This window comes from Herpailurus yagouaroundi, unplaced genomic scaffold (assembly GCF_014898765.1).
Source record: "Herpailurus yagouaroundi ecotype Mexico unplaced genomic scaffold, PumYag 29, whole genome shotgun sequence".
NCBI lineage: Eukaryota > Metazoa > Chordata > Mammalia > Carnivora > Felidae > Herpailurus > Herpailurus yagouaroundi.
In genome coordinates, this window is record NW_024412377.1 from 122,641,824 (window position 1) to 122,659,888 (window position 18,065).

An 18,065-nucleotide genomic window follows, 5' to 3' on the forward strand; every position below is an offset into this window, starting at 1 on the left:
CATACGGCCTATCAGAGAGATATCGGTGTAGAAATGTCATCTCGTTCTTCCACCTTGCAAGCCATTTGGGGACAGCCCTCTGATCCTAGCTCACCACTATGACTGTACATGAGGATTATAAATGTCATTTCCCCAGGAGTTTGGGGAGAAAGTAGGAATATGGCACCAAGGGCCACTGCAGCTGGAGGGAGTCTTCAATGCTATAGAGAGTAGAAAGGCACATAGATCCAAGACTAAACCCTGTTGGGAGAAGTGTGGTGACTGACACTTACCGAGGAAGTGACTGAGAGAACAGCTGACTTTGGGGAACTATAGTGCCCATTACTGGCTTGGATCCCCCAACCCCACCCCTCCGAGGCTGAGGACTGCCCAAGCCTCCTCCAGAAGGGGCCATTCCTCTACCCAGAGAATGGCTGCAACATGAACCAGCTCCAGCCTTGCCCCGATTGCTTCCCACATTGATGGATGAAAGTGCCTCCGCAAATTGGAAAAATAACTAATGCGCTACTCCCAGACCCTGCTGCCTGTGAGTGGAGGGGGCACTCCACTTCTGGGTTAGCCCAAGAACTGGGAGGAATCAATCCCCTGAATAACAACCCAAAGCAGCAGCAGGGAGAGGCTCCCAGCCTGGTGGGGGTGGAATTACATTTCCTACAGGGTATTCTCGGTGTCGCCTCTCATCACCATAATATTTACATCAAATGCAAAAGGCCTCTTTGGAATAAAACCCTGAGGTTGTAAATGCCAAATCCAAGAATGTCAGCAAATGCAAAAGATCAGGTTCTTTGAGCAGCAGTCTCTCCCTTCCCACCAGGCAATGCCTGCCACAACCCCCTGGGGTGACTGGGTGGGCTCCTGAGCAGCCCTGAACCTAGGCCAAGATCGGGAAAGGCTGGGAGCATGCAGGGAGCTTAAGGGTACCCAGCTCTGGTCCAGAGATGGCAGGCAGCCTTGTCTCTTCCACCTGGCTTCATGCAAAGTTTGAGAAAATTGTGTTTACACATACTTCCTATGAAGAAATGCAGCCAGGTCATCTCATGGACAGACAGGTGGACTCTCTTCTATGGGGAGAGCCTTAGGGATCAGTCTGCAACCCAGCATCATAGTTTACAGCCCAGTGGCCAAGTTCTCTTCCTAGTGGGTCCCCTTGCTCCTCTAGCTGCCTCCTTGGGGCTCAGGAAAGCTTTTCTGAGGTCATTTGTCCATCAAACATTTATTGAGCACTTACTAAGCACCAGGCCCTGGGGATACAATGGTGAAAGGAAGGAGCTTCCATTCTAGTGGGTAACACACAAGGAGCAAGGTAACATATAAATAACTTCAGATGCTCTGTGCTCTAAAGAAAAGAAAGTGAGATGAAGGGACAGAGAGGGACTGAGGAAGGCCACAGTTGCCTGAGTAGTCAGGGAAGGCCTCTCAATGAAGGAAGGTGGTATCTGACCTGAAGAAAAAGAAAGAGCCACCCCATGAAGATTTGGAGGGTAAGTGTTCCAAACAGGGGATCAACAAGTATAAGAGCTTTGAGAGGAGAGTGAGCACACAGTGGGCGGGGGTGAGGTCAGAGGTACAGGTCATGCCAGCGGTGGAAAGCAGAAGGATTTCATGCAGAAGGCACCAGGAAGCCATGGGAGTGATTTAGAAAGGGGACAGGACTATATGATTTACATTTTTAAGTCCTGCTCAGATAAGAAAAGTCTTGGTTGAGTTCTGGTTTCACAACCTATTCACTGTGTGATCTTGGGCCAAGTTCCTGCATTATTAAACTTTAGTTTCTTTAAGAACTTCCCGGGGAGTCAGAGGATGACATGAGCTAACATGCACAGTATGTCTAGTTCAGGACCTGGTGTCAGTAGGTGCACAATTAATGTCCCACCTTGTGTCTCTCCCACTCTGTCTTCCCTCTGAGCCCTAGCCCAGGCCCCATCTCTGTGCGGCTGTACACACTATGTGCATCCAGGGCTTAGTGGGGTGTCACCCCTTAGGTGACGAGATGAGACTGCACAGGGATGCTCCAGGGGCCACATGCTGCCAGTGGAGTGGCCAGGATGCCTGGGCACATTTGCATGCAGAACTTCTGCATCTCCATGTCATTCGCTGCACCAGTAGGGCAGGCACAGCATCCAGGAGAAAGGTCACCAGTGCCACCTGAGGATGTTCCTCTACACTCATCTGCAATCCCCCCACCCCTTTGTGCCTAATCTTTGACTCCAGTAGTTGCCTGAGGAGGAATGAGAACAAGCAACTTGTGGGAGCAACTGGAGGGAGCAAATGATAAAGGGCTTTGTCAGGCAGTTGGAGATTAAGCCAGGGCTGAGAGCAGAAGGGGTGACCCCCTCTCCTCACTGGAGCTGGGCTCACACTGCATCCAACTCCAAAGTGGGAAGGGAGTGGCAGCACTGAGAGAATCCCCCAGCAGTTGCCTGTGTAGCCACTTGTCCCCCTGACTGTCCTCAAGAGACAGGGCGCTTCTCTTCCTTTCCTCCCTCCCTGCACTGGGCTCCACAGAAAGGATGTGATGAGGTTAATTAATTGCTTGTGGAAAGTTCTTTAGAAGGAGGAGAAGGAGCAAGGGAGCCATCATGTCTGGGAGCCAGAGGGTTCTCGACACAGTATTAACAGTGAAGCCCTGTCAGCAACAGTAGAGGTTGGGAGGGTGGGGACAGCAGACTGGGGGTCGTGACAGTGGCTACAGGCAGGCACAGGAAGATAGTGGGGCAGCAGAGGAAAAGAACGTGGGAGAGGTCTCAGAGAATAGCCTCAAGTAAGTCTCCAATCCAGGAATGTTTGGGAAGCCCACAGGAGGGAGTTGGTTGGGCAGGGATTTGTGGGGGCCAAAGTTAAGCTCCCAAAGTTAAATGTTCTTTGTCCTGTCAATTCCTCACAAATTTATTGTCTCTTTGTCTGAAAAGAATAAAAACCAAAGGCGCCTGGGTGGCTCAGTCTGTTAAGTGTCCAACTTCTCCAGCTTCTCAGAAGCTTGTGTAGCTCCAATAAGTCCCCCAATGATATCCTCAATTTCACACATAGGCCCACTATTCTCAGCATCTCCACCATACCCAGAGGCATTAACATAGGGCAGGCTGGAAACAGGCAGAGAAAGCTAAAACTGCAGGAACCCAGAGGGTCCTGAATGAGGTTCTGAACAGCTCCAATTCCTTCAACAGAACCTTCACAGCTCTCCCTGGGTACCCTTTCCTCCCATTCCCACCCACACCACCATCCTGCTGCCATCTTCAAGGCTTCATTCTGAATGTGAACATGTGAGGGTTGGTGACTCAGGTAGCTTAGATTACAAGCTTCCCCCAGAAAGCACCAGCCTCCACCCCTCCCATCCTGTCCTTAACACTGGCTCCGTCTGTTCCACCAGTCCTGTCAAGGACAGCCCCCCCCTGCAATCTGACCATGGCAGCAGCTGGCAGGGCCCGGGGCTGCACTTGACATCCTGATCCAACCATATTCTCGGAGAGGAAGCAGGTTGAGAGTTCCGCATGCTTGCACACACCTGCACATACCATGCACACGCTCACTCCCTCAATGTCAGCCTAGACTAGAGAATTGGTTCTCCAATTTCCTGGGTCACAGACCCTCTGGCCATGATGAAAGCCAGGCACCCTCTCCCCCGGAAGATGTGTGTGTATATACATATATACACACATATATATTGCATATCTTATCAGGAAGGCCTGGTATAAGGGTGGCCCGTCCTCTGATTCCTCCCTTCAGTAACAATCCTTGCCCAGGGCTTGGGGTTCCCCTAAGAAGATATTTTCCAGGGAGGTGGGGATTTGGCTAAATTGCTGGATACCCTTTTATTGGCTGAGTTTTGGGGACTCCCTGGGAACAGTGTCAGGGGGGCTGGGCTTAGGGGCAAGAGGAATCTGAATCATCTCCAAGGACACTTCCAGCTTTCAAACTTGAGGACTCTGCACTTCTGTCCACACATGCCTCCTGCCCACCAAGGCAACCCAGGATCTTCTTGAACCAGGACAGGTGAGCTCTGAGCTCCTAGTGTTTATTTACCTGAGTCATTACACAGTCTGACCGGGGTTTTGCCATCTACAGTGAGCAACAAGCATGTAGACAAGGAAACTGGGCTCTGCCTGGCTTCAAAACTTCCTGAGATTGGGCACAAACCCACTGCTTTGGGTAGAATGCACACCTGGAGACCACATACGTGCACTGGCATGTAAAGCACACATACACAGTTCAAGACACACACAAACTATGCAAGAGCATGCAGAAACACACAAATCATAAAAACAAGATGAAACATGCAAAACTCCAAAAAGCATATACATGAATACACAAACTGTTCACATACACGCAGTCATGTCATACAAACACACGTTCATGTTCTAACATGTAACTTCCATTTCCACCTCCTAGAGACTATTTCAGCTCTATTCAACTTTCTATTTCTCTCTGCTATGTTCTCTCTGTAGTCTGTTCACTGTGACAGAGTCACTCTTCCGTCCTTTTCCTCATCTGGCAGATCTCTAGTTAGCCTAGTAAGCCTCTGTATTAGGGCTTTCCTAGGCCTGCCATAACAAAGTGCCACAAACTGGGTGCCTTATAACAATGAAAATTTAGTTTCTCAACAGTTCTGGAGTCCAGAAGTCCAAAATCAGGGTGTCAGAAGGATTGATTCCTTTTGGGGGCTCAGAGAGAAAATCTGTTCCATGACTCTCTTCACTTCTGGTGGTTGCAACTCTTGACATCCCTTGGTTTGTAGACACATCATCCCAATCTCTGCCCCTATAATCACATGGCCCTCTTCCCATGTATGTGTCCAAATTTCTCTCTTCTTATGACAACACTAGTCTTTGAAATTAGGGCCCAGCCAGTATGACCTCATCTTAACTTGATGATGTCAACCAAGACTCGGTTCCCAAATAAGGCCACATTCATAGGAACTGGGGATTAGGACTTGAATATATCTTTTGGGGGGTGGGGGACACAATTCAATCATCAACAGACTCTTAGCCAAATATTTCCTTTTCCTTTTTAAAGATTTTACTTTTAAGTAATCTCTGTACCTAACGTGGGGCTCTAACCCACAACCCTGAGATTAAGAGTCATATGTTCCACTGAGCTAGCCTGGTGCCCCCCGCTCCAAGTTTTCTTTTTTCTATGAGTCCTTCCTTGACCTTCTCCCTAGACTGGGTAACGTAAGCACTCCTGTCATGTGCTCCCCCATCACAACACTTAGCTCATATTATTGCTATTGCTTCTTTAATGGTCTCTCTTCCCAGCTCTGAGGGGCTGGGCAGTCTATTCCTTTTACTTACCATTGTAAGTCTAGCACCTGGGACAGTGCCCAGTTGTGACAAGGTCTCAATAAATGCTTGTTGAATGAATTAAACCATTTATACACACAGTATAAATATGTTAATCACATTCACATGCTTAAGGGCATACTGTACATACGTGTACAGATATATAAATCAAGCATATACACAGATACGTGAAAACTATATACCCATACAAATCCAGGCCTTGAACACAGTCCAGCAAGTTCTAATTAGTCAACCATTAATGGCTGAGTTCCAAAAAAATCCAACCCTCTCTAAGTGCACTGGGAGAGGCAAAAAAGGGTCACCAATGGTCTCCTGTCCTCAAGAGACTGACAGACTAATTGGAAAAACAAGACTAATATATGATGAGTGATGGTATAGTATTTCATTCTATTTTGTGAGCTATGAAGGCTCAGAGGAAGAAGCTCCATGGGCTAGAGTAATCAAGGGAGTCTCCTTGGTGGAGGTGAAGGTTGAGCTTGGCTCTCCTGTGTGGGTAGGCTTTAGACATAATGAAGAGAGAAGAGAGGAAATAGCATGTGTAAAGGCACAGGGGCCCATTCATGGGACCAATTTAAGGGGAGGACCCCATGCTAGTAGCTGGAGTATTGTGGGGAGATCCAGATACCAAAGCTACCAATGTCAGGCTAAGGATCTCCAGTTTCTAATGGCACCAGGTAGTTCAGTCTCTTCCTGCCAGGTGCAGGGAGTAATTTCTCCAGAGTCCTGTGACCCGGGCTTCAAGGGGCTAAGGGTAGGCAGAGATATGCTAACTGTGTACCTCAAGCCCTGAGAACATGGGCACCGTCCCTGGCAGGGCTCCTCTCTTCCCTCAGAAGTTGTGGCAGGCAGCAGCACCTGCTGGAAGAACAGGGTCAAGCTGAATGACTGGTCCCTCCACCCATTCCTTCCCTGGGAGAGGTAAGTGACAAGCTGGCAGAAAGCTTCAGTGATACCTTTGTTGGCAAAGCAGCCCCTGTCAGCCACCAGTGACAGGGTGGGGGCGGGTGGCCAAGGGGTAGAGAGAAAGGCTCGCAAAGCTCCCTCCCAGGCCCTGAGCCCTGACACCAAAAGTCTCCTAAGGGACAGACCATGCAGTAATGAGGAGCCACTCAGCAAGGAAGAGGGGCCACTGTGCCTGCCCTCACCAGGGAGGGTGGAGAGATAGTGAGCTCTTTCTTTTGGTACTGGAAGAAATGATAGTTCTTTCAAACTGCAGGGACAGAGAAGGGCTGAGCCTGGAGCTTGAGAAGCAAATAGAAGGCTTCTACTACATGACAGACCTCCTCTTTCACTTTAAAATTGTCCATTTCTTAGGGACAGGGAACCAGAGTGGTAGTTGTCATGGGAGTATGGAGAAGCCACTAAGAAAAAAGTGGAGACTGCCAGGAAGAGGAGAGGAGCTAGCATTTCAAAGATGGGAAATCTGGCCTGAGCACCTTTTTACTGTAGACACTGTCCCTGTCCCTTCATGTGCTGCTCAGAAAGACCCCCACTAGGGCAGAGGAAAGAGTAAGGCAAGCTCTGTATTTGGAAGGTGAAATGATTTTCTTGAATCTGCAGGATAGGGTTCTAGAAAACTATTCCCTAGGTAGACCTGGGTCAGTCACTGGAGAGCATCTGGGCAACCAGGTGGAGCTAGAGCCAGAGGGCAGTAAGGGATGAACACTCACTGGCTTCCGGGCATCATCTGTGGCCACCTGCTCTTCAGTGACACTGGATGCAGCCCTCACAAAGCAAACAAGAGGATGGTAGGTAGAATCTGAGGCCAACATTCTGGGCTTGCTTTAACGTGGTGCAGGGTGTGTATAACCCTAGATAGCCAAGCTCCTGGAGACCCCCAGAGTCCCCCATAAGCCTAGGAATGCAGAGCGCACTGTTGACCTTCTCCTCCTCTCTAGAGAACCAGTTTCCCAAGTCATAGCCTGGACGGTGAGATTGGTGGGGATGGGGTGAAGGTTGTCCTAGATGTCACCTTCTCTTCTTCTTAATCTGGTCCAGACCGCCCTGCCCTCATGGCTGCTGGGCCCCATGAGTCTCTGTGAAAACCCATTTCCTCTCCATTCAATGATACAGTCCCTCCCTCAGACTCTGACTTCTGTCCCACATCCTGAGCATTTCTAGGCCAAAACCTTTAGCCACCAGGATCACAGAAGCCTGCTGGCCCTGCAGCTCCAAGCAGGGAGGAACGCTAATTGGCATTAACAGAGACCAGGCCAGCAGCTCACAAAAGATCCTCTCTTCCTGACCAGAGTCATGCCTGGGGCACAGCCAGCTTCTGGTGTGTCTGCTCATGGGGGGAGGGGATCCTTTGGATGATGGCAAACAAAGAGAGGGGAGTGCCCCACGGGGACTCTCCTGCTGGTGCTCACATACACTCAGCAAGAACATGGCCCTTCTTTCTGTCCCTCAACACAACTCCTCAGATAGTGCAGAGCACACTAGCAACTTTGACTCCTTGAAGCCCACCGTATGTGCTCTTCCTAATCTGATCTCACCTGGAACAAAAAAAGCTCTGAGGTCAGACTGCCTGCATTGATATTCCAACACCACACTTAATATGTGTGACTTAGACCAAAACATGGTACCTCAGTTTTCTTGTCTGCGAAAAGGGAATAATACTACCTAACTCACTGGGTTGTCGTGAAAATTAAATGCTATCCAGAAAAAGCTCTTAGCATGGTCCCCAGCATGTAGTAAGCACTCACTCAATAAATGGTAATTGCAGTCACACGATTATGGTTATTATTTCTTGGACTCATTTCCCTTTGTTGTAGAAAGTTCCCATTTCAGGACTTCAACATTGAGCATAGAGAATTAACAGGGCAGGCACCCCAGAGAAATTTGTTGAACAGAGATGGAAGGAAAGGAGGGAGAGAGGGCAGGAGAAAGGAAAGCGGATGTATTTGTATTTGTCACAGGTAAAACGCACTTTATGAGCGGACAAGAAAGACTACCATTCAATACTCCATCTAATAGACTGTCTGTCACTGCCTAAAATTTCACCAATGTTGATTCATTCTTTTGAGTAAAGCACTGCCCACTTCCCACTGGTCTCCTTTAAGATGCAAACAGTCACATTTTAGTTTGAATGACTGATGAGAAGAGATGGTTTGAGGCACCAGAGCCTTTGTGGGGAGGAAAAGAATTTTGACAAGAAAGGTGCCAAAGGGATCATACAATTTTGCAGGAGGCTGGATCTAAGAAAATTGAGAGCAGGACACTGCAATTTCCCTTCGTAACAGTTCAGATGTAACTGAACCTCATATGCAAGAATGTCTTCCTTGTCTCTGTCCTAAATCCTTCATGCTATGGATTATAGGACAAAATGGTCAACTACTTCTCCACATTATAGGCCCAGCACAGAATGTATGACTGTATTTGTTCCTGAAGGTTTTCTTTTTCTCCAGGTATGAACTATCCACATGCAATCTCAATCCTAAAGTGATTTTCATTTACTGGGGAAATTTGAAGACTATCTCTTGCCAGTCTGAGGTTAAACACAGAGGAAAATCTAAATGCAATTTTCCTGTTTGAGAAGCAGTTACAATATTTTTAAGCAATTGAAGCTTCAAAATTTCAAATTCAACATGCAGTTAGGCCTCCACCACAGGAACTACAGATTTTGCAAAGTTTACAAAACAGTGGAATATCTCAGAGGCTTTTCCCAAATGCTGAATCTTTGAGTGTTTCATAAATGAAGTTGTTCTGGGAGACTAGGTGCAGTTTTACTGCTGTTTGGCTTTTGGCTGGGGCCTTTTAAAGCAAATGTTACATGGGGAAAGTGTAAGAAAGGTTCTATAACAAAGTGTCAGAACAATAATATATTTTAATAGCATTATTTATCAACACCTATTGGCATTTGGAATTAACAAACACTCTGGTCCATACCCATCAAGCATACATAATAAATTTAAAGGGCTTGTCTTGCCTTTGGCACAGTGAAGATGACCCACCTAGGATCCTTGTGTCATTTTGCAGAGGCAGACTGTTGGGTGTGGATACAGAGAATAGACACAGAGACCATAGCCAGTTCCTACGTTTTCCCTGGCCCATTCCCCAGGCCTGGAGAACTCAGTCTGCTTCATGAGTTCTCCCCAGGTCTTCTCATGAAACTCACCCACTACAGCAAGCAGACAGAGGGCTCTGAAGACATGTGAATCACACTATCCTTATGTCCATCAAGGCAATCAAAGGGACAGCAGTAGGGGACCCCTCTCCATAGCCACAGTTGACTGGACCATTACCAGGAATGTGGTAGATGATCCATGGGCCAGGAACCTCTGCTGGGGCCTGGTGGGAGGAAAAAGGTGACTTGGGCCAATCAGATTTTCTCTTCAGGAAATCTATATAGACAAGCACTGTAACAAAGAGACTCATAGAGCAGTGGCTTCAACAAGACAAAAGATTATCTCTTTCTCATATAAAAGCCCAAGTGGATGCAGTAGCTCTGCTCCACAAAAATCCATAGGAACCCAGGCTCCTTCTATCTTGTTGCTCTGCCCCTCTGGGCGTTACTCTTATTACACCATGACCACATTCCAGCCAGAAGGCAAGAAAATGGAAGGGAGAACACGGGCTTTCCTTTTAAGGGAACAACCCAAAAGTTGCACACATCACTTTTGCTTATATCCAGTTAGCCAGGAGTGCCTGGGTGGCTCAGTCCAACTCTTGGGTTCGCTCAGGTCATGATCTTGAAGTTTGTGAGTTCAAACCCCACATTGGGCTCTGCGGTGACAGTCTGAAGCCTGTTTGGGATTCTCTCTCTCCCTCTCTCTGCCCCCTGTCCCCAGTTGCTCTCTATCCCTCTCTCTCAAAATAAATAAATAAGCTTAAAAAAAATCCCATTGGCCAGAATTTCGTCCCAAACCACAGCTAATTGCAAGGGAGGCTGTATGGCCAGCTAAAAACTTCTCCCACATTAGAAAAAAAGGAGAATGGCTACTCCAGGACAACCAGGGGGCTTTGTCACCGTGTCTGGAGAGTGTTCAAAGATGGAGTTAACACTGAGAAAAGACAGATGAGAAATGGCGGGGATGTCATTGAGGCCTGCAGATCCAGCCATGCTTAAAGCCAGTTCTATTCTATTTTTGATTTGTCAGTTATATCAGCCAATAAATTCCTTTATTTTTCCATTATTATTAATTATTATTATTATTATTATTATTATTTTGTTTAAACTAGTTGGATTTCAGTTTCCAGCACCCAAATCTAAAGAGTTCTGGCTAATTCATGGCAAGATCAGAAGGTAAAAATTCATAAGGAAGAAAGAGGACAAAGGTACAATGAAGGGAAAGCCAAAGTCATGAGGAAATAGAACCTTCAAGACAGAGAAAAGCAGAAGCCAGAAGACACAGAGAAAGTACAGAGAGTCAGTAGCTGGTGACAAGGCAAGCGGTGGACACACAGAGAGAGGCTAAGCTGCCTGACCAACCACATCCTCCTGCAAGGGTCCTTCCCGTGAAGCTACCGTGAGGTTGAAATTACTTTCTAGCTCAATTACAATGTATGGAAAGTTGTATTATTCTTCAAAATATTTATCCTCCCTCTTTTGGGTGCCCTTTCTAAAGGGGGAATACACTTCCCACTGATGTCAGGGTTGGCATAGGATTTACTTTGACCAATAAGATGTGAAGGGAAGGTTTACGACCCAGTGGGCTCCTTTGTTGGCCTGGGCTCCAGATTGAAGAAAACATGAAGCAGAGCTGCAGCTGACCTATGACAGACATGTAACATAAGGGGGAAATAAACATTTCTCATAGGCCTCTGAGATTTGGGAGTTGTTTGTTACTGTAGCATAACTTAATGTAAGCTGACTGATACACAATGTCTATAGAGTCTGTATTTACTGCAGTTCCTACTGATCTTGAAATTTCATATTTTCAGGTACATACTTCCTTGTAGTATGGCTTTTTCTCTCCTAATAACCAAGAGGTCTATCCGTGAAGCCAGGAATTACAAGCCTACATTTCATGATCAAGTGCTCCTTATTACCAAGTCCTTTTCCAATTCTTTTTCCCCAATAATTCTGGTAGCTCCAAGAGGACATGGGACAGGTCTGATTATAATAAAACTGGGTAAGTGCATAATGTAAGTAATTTCATGTTTGTAAATTGTATAGAATTTTTGCAATACAAAATCAGAAATGGATCATTTTAACAACGCGGACTTCTCAAAGTTAAGGACATTGTAGGTTAGAATACATGATGCACTGGTGACAACAATGATGGTGACAAGAATTCATACAGCACTTTTATATTTCCAAAGCGTGTCACATATCTGCTTGCTTTAAATTCACAATAGCCTGTAGATTTTATCCCCATTTTACATATAGGGAGACTGGGGGTGAGAAAGTTGAAGAGACTTAACAACCTATGGAGCTGGCACCACATCTCCTGGCTCCTTGTCATGCCCCTTCTCCCCTGCCTGTTGCATTAGTCATAGCAGGCACCCCTGGCAGAAGAGGAGAGCACCCACCTCCATGACAGGCGCTTGGGAAGGGCAATCAGGGACACTGTGATTTGAATAAATAAGTGAATGCATGAATATATGACTAAATGAGTGGATGGATGGATGATGAATAAATGGATGAGTGGATTGATGGGCAGATAAATGGCTGGATGGGTAGATGGGTGATGGCTGGATAAATGGCTGGCTGGATCTCTCTTGTATGGATGGACAGGTAGATGGATGGATGGATTTCTGTGGTCTAAGGGAAAAGACAGTGGGGTTCTCCCAGAGTCTGGAAAGCATGCACACACATTCCTAATACTCTACCACCAGAATACTCTATACTCAGCCAATATCTTAATGCTTCTTGCCCAAGCGTCTTAATTCTCCCTCACCCCCAAGAAACTAGAATATGTTTTACCCACAAGTTTGTCTATTGCTACTTTACAACCGATTAGCTATGTTCACTTCATTTCTCCATGCCTCAGTTTCTTCACTTGTAAAATGGAGATGAAAATAACACCACTTTCAGAGGGTTGTGTGGGAACACATAATATATAGAGATCATTTAGTAAAGTGCCTCACATATCATAAGTTCTCTATAAATAATACTATTATAATTATTATTCCCTAAAATTTAGGATGGTTGCCTGTGGAAATCAAGGTAAGTCCCCAGAATCATACCATATTGTGATTACGGTCTTTAGCCCTTTTTCATTAGTGGTGGAATCTGTAATAATACAATAACCTTTATTTTATTACACAGCCCTTGGAAATTGAGGGTTTCATCCATGTCAATTAATTCCTTCGTAGCCCACGTTGGCAGTGACAATCAGAATGTCAAAATGTCTCAGAGGATTCCTAGGAAATCTGAGGCACTTCACGATGAGTCTGCCCGGGCCAGAGACCAGCCGGAGTGAATCCTTAATGCACTTCACAGGAAGGGGGACTCTTCCAAAATGCTAATACAATCAACCTGAAAGGCAAACTTCCAGCTTCCTGCTCAGTGATCAGACCTGCGCTCCCAGAGCTGAGGTGCTCTCCACAGAGAAGGCCAGAAGCCCTGCCTCCTCACCTAGTGCGCTGGGAACAGCGGTCCATCCTAAGTCCCCGAGCACATTGCAGGTGCTGGGCAAAGCTTGCAGGCACTTCCTGTTGCAGCCAGCCAGGGCAGCAATGCAGACTCACTCTGGACACAGAGTGTCCTAGGTCCTAGGTCTGCTCCATGGACACAGGAGGAGGAAGCTTAACCAAGAAACAACCATGGAGTAAAAAAGGAGATATCTGGATAAAGGAGGAACTGCTTAACTCCCGGCATTTGCTCCTGGGACCCAGTTTGTAACATCCTCTGGAGCCAGACTGCTTCAGTCCAAACCCTGGCTTCCCTACTTCCTGGCTGTGTGGCCTTGGGTACATTACTTAACCTTGCATGTCTTACTTTTTTCATTTGTAAAGTGCATCTGATAACACCTGCCTCCTGCGGTTGTACGAGGATTTAATGATTTAATAAATATAAATAAATAAATAAATATAATAAATATAAAGAACAATGCCTGATGCATAGAGAGTACCAGATACATGTTTGCTATTTTTATCCATTCTTATATTCCTTCATTCATGCATACCTTACTTCTTCCACCCATCCACTTATTCCTGCACTCATGCACCTATCTAACATTCCTATCTGAACCTCTGATGAAGTCATGTTAAAAATGAATAATAAGGGGCGCCTGGGTGGCTCAGTCAGTTAAGCGTCCGACTTCAGCTCAGGTCATGATCTCACAGTCTGTGGGTTCGAGCCCCAGGTCGGGCTCTGTGCTGACAGCTCAGAGCCTGGAGCCTGCCTCAGATTCTGTGTCTCCCTCTCTCTCTGCCCCTCCCCTGCTCATGGCGTGTCTCTCTCTGTCTCAAAAATAAATTAAAACATTAACAAATTTTAAAAAAGAATAATAAATATCAAAGTTAGGTTTGAGACTCAAAGAGCTACCGTGGGTAGCCTAGGGAAGGTATACTAGCCCTCCATTTTATGCAGCTAATGTTCCACAAAATTTCCAGTTGTATGGAAGAATTAATATTGTGAACATGTCCATACAATCCACAGATTCAATGCAGTCTTTATCAAAATGCCAACAACATGTTTCACAGAACTAGAACAAATAATACTGGAAGTTGTATGGAGCCACAAAAGACCACAAATAGCCAAAGCAATCTTGAGAAAGAAGAACAAAACTGGAGGTATCACAATCCCAGGTTTCAAGATATACTACAAGGCTGTAGTAATCAAAACAGTATGGTATGGGCACAAAAACAGATAAATCAGTAGAACAGAATAGAGAGCCCAGAAATAAACCCATGATTTTATGGCCAATTAATCTACAATAAAGGAGGCAAGAATACATGATGGGAAAAAGACAGTCTCTTCAACAATGGTGCTGAGAAAATTGGACAGCTACATGCAGAAGAACAAAACTGGACCACTTCCTTAGACCATACACAAAAATAAACTGAAAATGGATGAAAGACCTAAAAGTGACACCTGAAACCATAAAACTCCTAGAAGAAAACACAGACAGTAATCTCTCTGACATTGGCATTAGTAACATTTTTCTAGACATGTCTGCTCAGGCAAAGGAAATAAAAGCAAAAATAAACTACTGAGGCCACACCAAAATAAAAAGGAAAGGAAATTAAAAATGAAAAAAAATCATCAATCAAATGAAAAGAGCCTATGGAATGGGAGAAGATACTTGCAAATGGCATATCTGAGAAAGGGTTAGTGTCCAAAATACATAAGGAACTTATACAACTCAACACCAAAAAAAAAAAAAAAAAAAAAAAAAGAAAAGAAAAAAACAACAACAACAACAATCCGATCTAAAAATGAACAGAGGACCTTAATAGACATTTTTTTCAAAGACATCCAGATGGCCAACAGACACATAAAAAATGCTCGACATCACTCATCATCAAGGAAACCCAAATCAAAACCACAGTGAGCTACCATCTCACTAGAATCAGAATGGCTAGAATCAAAAAGACAAGAAGTAATAAGTGTTAGCAAGGATGCAGAAAAAAAGAACCCTTGTGCACTGTTGGTGGAAATGCAAACTGGTGCAGCCACTATGGAAAACAGTATGGAGGTTCCTCAAAAAATTATAGATAGAAATATCATACAACCCAGTAATTCTATTACTGAGCATTAACCCAAAGAAAATAGAAACACTAAATCAAAAAGATACATGCATTCCTATGTTTATTGCAGCATTATTTACAATAGCCAAGATATGGAAGCAGCCCAAGTGTCCACCGATATGTGAATAAAAATGTGTATAAATATTTTTATAAATATACAATGGAATATTACTCAGCCACAAAAAAGAATGAGATCTTGCCATTTGTAACAACATAGATGTACCTTTAGAGTATAATGCTAAGTGAAATAAGACAGAGAAAGACAAATACCAGATGATTTCACTTATATGTGTAATCTAAAAAACAAAACAAAATAAACAAACAAAAAACCCACATTCTTATATACAGACAATAGACTGGTGGTTGCAGGAGGGGAGGTGGGTGGGGAGACAGGTAAAATAGGTGAAGGGGATTAGGAAGTACAAACTTCAAATTATAAAATAAATAAGTTATAGAGATGAAAAGTATAGCATAGGGAACACAGTTGATAATATTGGAATAACGTTGTATAGTGACAGATGGTGACCACATTTATTGTGATGAGCACTGAATAACATAGAATTATTGAATCAATATATTGTACACCTGAAACTAACATAATGTTGTATGTTAATTATACTTAAATTAAAAAAAAATCTCGAACCATATGACTTTGTTCGTGTGGTTTTCTCTTTTTGGATGCTTCCCTTCCTTCTTTTCCCCTCAGAAAAGTTAAGAAAAAACGTTTTTAACGTTTATTCATTTTTGAGAGACAGAGAGAGGGCGTGAGCAGGGGAGGGGCAGAGAGAGAGAGAGACAAAATCTGAAGTAAGCTTCAGGATCTGAGCTGTCAGCACGGAACCGGATGTGGGGTTCAAACCCACAAACTGAACCATGAGATCATGACGTGAGTCAAAGTCGGAAGCTCAGCCGACTGAGACACCCAGGCTCCCCTCCCCTCAGAAAACTCTTACTCATTCTTCAAGCCTAGTTCACGGGTCACCTCCTGGGTGAAGCTTTTTTTTTTTTTTTTTTTAATGTTAATTTATTTATTTTGAGTGAGACTGATCATGTGTGTGTATGTGTGTGTGTGTGCGCGCGCGTGCCAGGGAGAGGGAGAAAGAGGGAGAGAGGGAATCCCAAGTAGGCTCCAAGCTGTCAGTGCAGAGCCTCACACAGGGCTCAATCTCATCATGAACTGTCTGAGATCATGACCAGAGCTGAAATCAAGAGCCAGACGCTTAACCAACTGAGCCACCCAGGTGCCCCTTGGGTGAAACTTTTGTAACTCCCACTCATAACCATTCTCCATCTTCTTAGTGAATGTTTGTTTTACTGAGTAACTGACTTATTAAGGCTCCCAATGTTCTTTGTTCATATTAATATTATAGCCTATATCACTTTATATTAAAATTAGCTACTTAAGCTCTTCCTTCTGCATGGAACACTCTTTCCCTGCCAAGTAGGCCACTTCCATTTTTCATTCAGGTCTTGGTTTAGAAGTCACTTCTTCCAGGACGCCTTCTTTGACTTCCCAAATGTAGTCTTGGGGGCTCTCCTGCAAGCTCTCACAAGCCCTTGCTCCTTCTATCTCACTACACGGGCCACATTGGTAGGTAATTTCCTGGTTCATCTGACTGTCACTCCTATGGGACTGCATCTTCTGTAAGGTTAGGGACCAGGTTGGGTGTTCCCAGCACCCAATATGGTGTCAGGTACACAAGTCCACAGTATGAACAGCCCCTTAGAGGGTTATGTGGTGCACAAGTATGTATGGCAGCCCTGCCCTGGAATGGTGCCTGACACAGTAAATATTTGGTCAACTCAAGTTGGTGGCAAAGCTTAGCCGTTGCTAGGTCTCAGTGCCTGGTGCCTCCCCATTGCTACTCTAGGCCTCACCCAGATAGAGCAAAGATATCTCAGGCTCCCTCCTTCCTCTCTCAGAAGGTATCCTGTGTTTGGGAAGCTCTCAGAGCACCTGGAGGTAAGTGGATGATGGAATGCACTGGGATGGAAAGAGGTGGGTTCCCTGAGCCTGAAAGTAAGGAGGGTGATAACAGGAAACACTGAGTGCTTTCTGGAGATAATGTAGGCTTTGCTCCCATCTCCCTCCAGCTGTGACAAAGGCTACCTGATGCCCCTCCTTCTCAAGATATTTAGGCATTGCGGGACCAATCCCACAGAAGGCAGAATAGGGGAGCAGTTAAGTGCAGACCACGTTTCAAATTCCAGACCACTTTTTATTAGCTGTGTGGCTTTAGGCAGGTTGCTCAGCCTTTCTGAGCTTCGCTCTCACCTGTTTAAGAAGACCTCACAGGGCAGCTGTGAGGATTAAATGAAATAGCACATGTAATATGCCTGGCACAGAGTAACGCTCCATGAATGTTTGCTAATATCATTGTTGTTGTTTTTGTTATTAATCATCTTGTCAGGGACAGCTTGGAGCTGAGAACAGATGAATGATGTGGCATGGATACACCCCCCGCCTCTTTCCAGCCCCTCACTGAGGCCCAGAGGAAAATGGGCATTTGTCAGAACCACAATCTGGCAGCAGAACCAAAACATTCACATCACACATCACATCGATGTTCTTCCCTCCTCATGGTCCGTAAAATATCACTGCTGAGTGGGAATTTACCTCCCAACTTTTCTTGTCATCTGGAGGCTGAGACTGGACTCTGGATTAAATTTGTCGCTTGAGCACCCACCTGTCATGTGAACTCAGATGAGTTGCTTAGTCTCTCTGAGCTTCAGTTTCCTCATCTGTAAGATGGGAATAGTCATAACAATTCCTGCCTTACTGTGAAGCATCAGTAAGATAATCAGGAAATTCTAGGAGAGCAGTTAGTAAGCTGCCTAGCTCCGAGTAACAGAGCAATAACTCTTCATTATTATTACCTTATTTTATTAGCAAGTTTTAGGGTATATGGCTGTTGGGGGAAGGAGTACTTAAGATGTGTCCTTGATGGAGGTTTTTACTCTTCCTGAGAGTCTAGGCTCTGGAGCTCCTGACGAGAGCACACCCCATTCCCATCTCAAGCCTGGGGACCACCCTTCTGCCCTTTGTGGGATTGCTCCCCACTCCCTTCCATACTGTGCCTCCAACTCTGCCCAGGCAAGCTGTGGCCTTCCTCTCCTTTCCCGGTGCCC

At 45.2% G+C, this 18,065-nt stretch overlaps 1 long non-coding RNA gene across 1 annotated transcript in view; it reads right to left on the reverse strand.

The window, feature by feature from the left end:
* Positions 1–18,065, reverse strand: part of LOC121016638 (uncharacterized) — a 104,113-nt gene that overhangs the window by 65,646 nt on the left and 20,402 nt on the right. Inside the window, exon 2 of the long non-coding RNA XR_005784392.1 lies at positions 9,415–9,587. This is a non-coding gene — a long non-coding RNA (uncharacterized LOC121016638). The remainder of the gene's footprint in view (positions 1–9,414; positions 9,588–18,065) is intronic.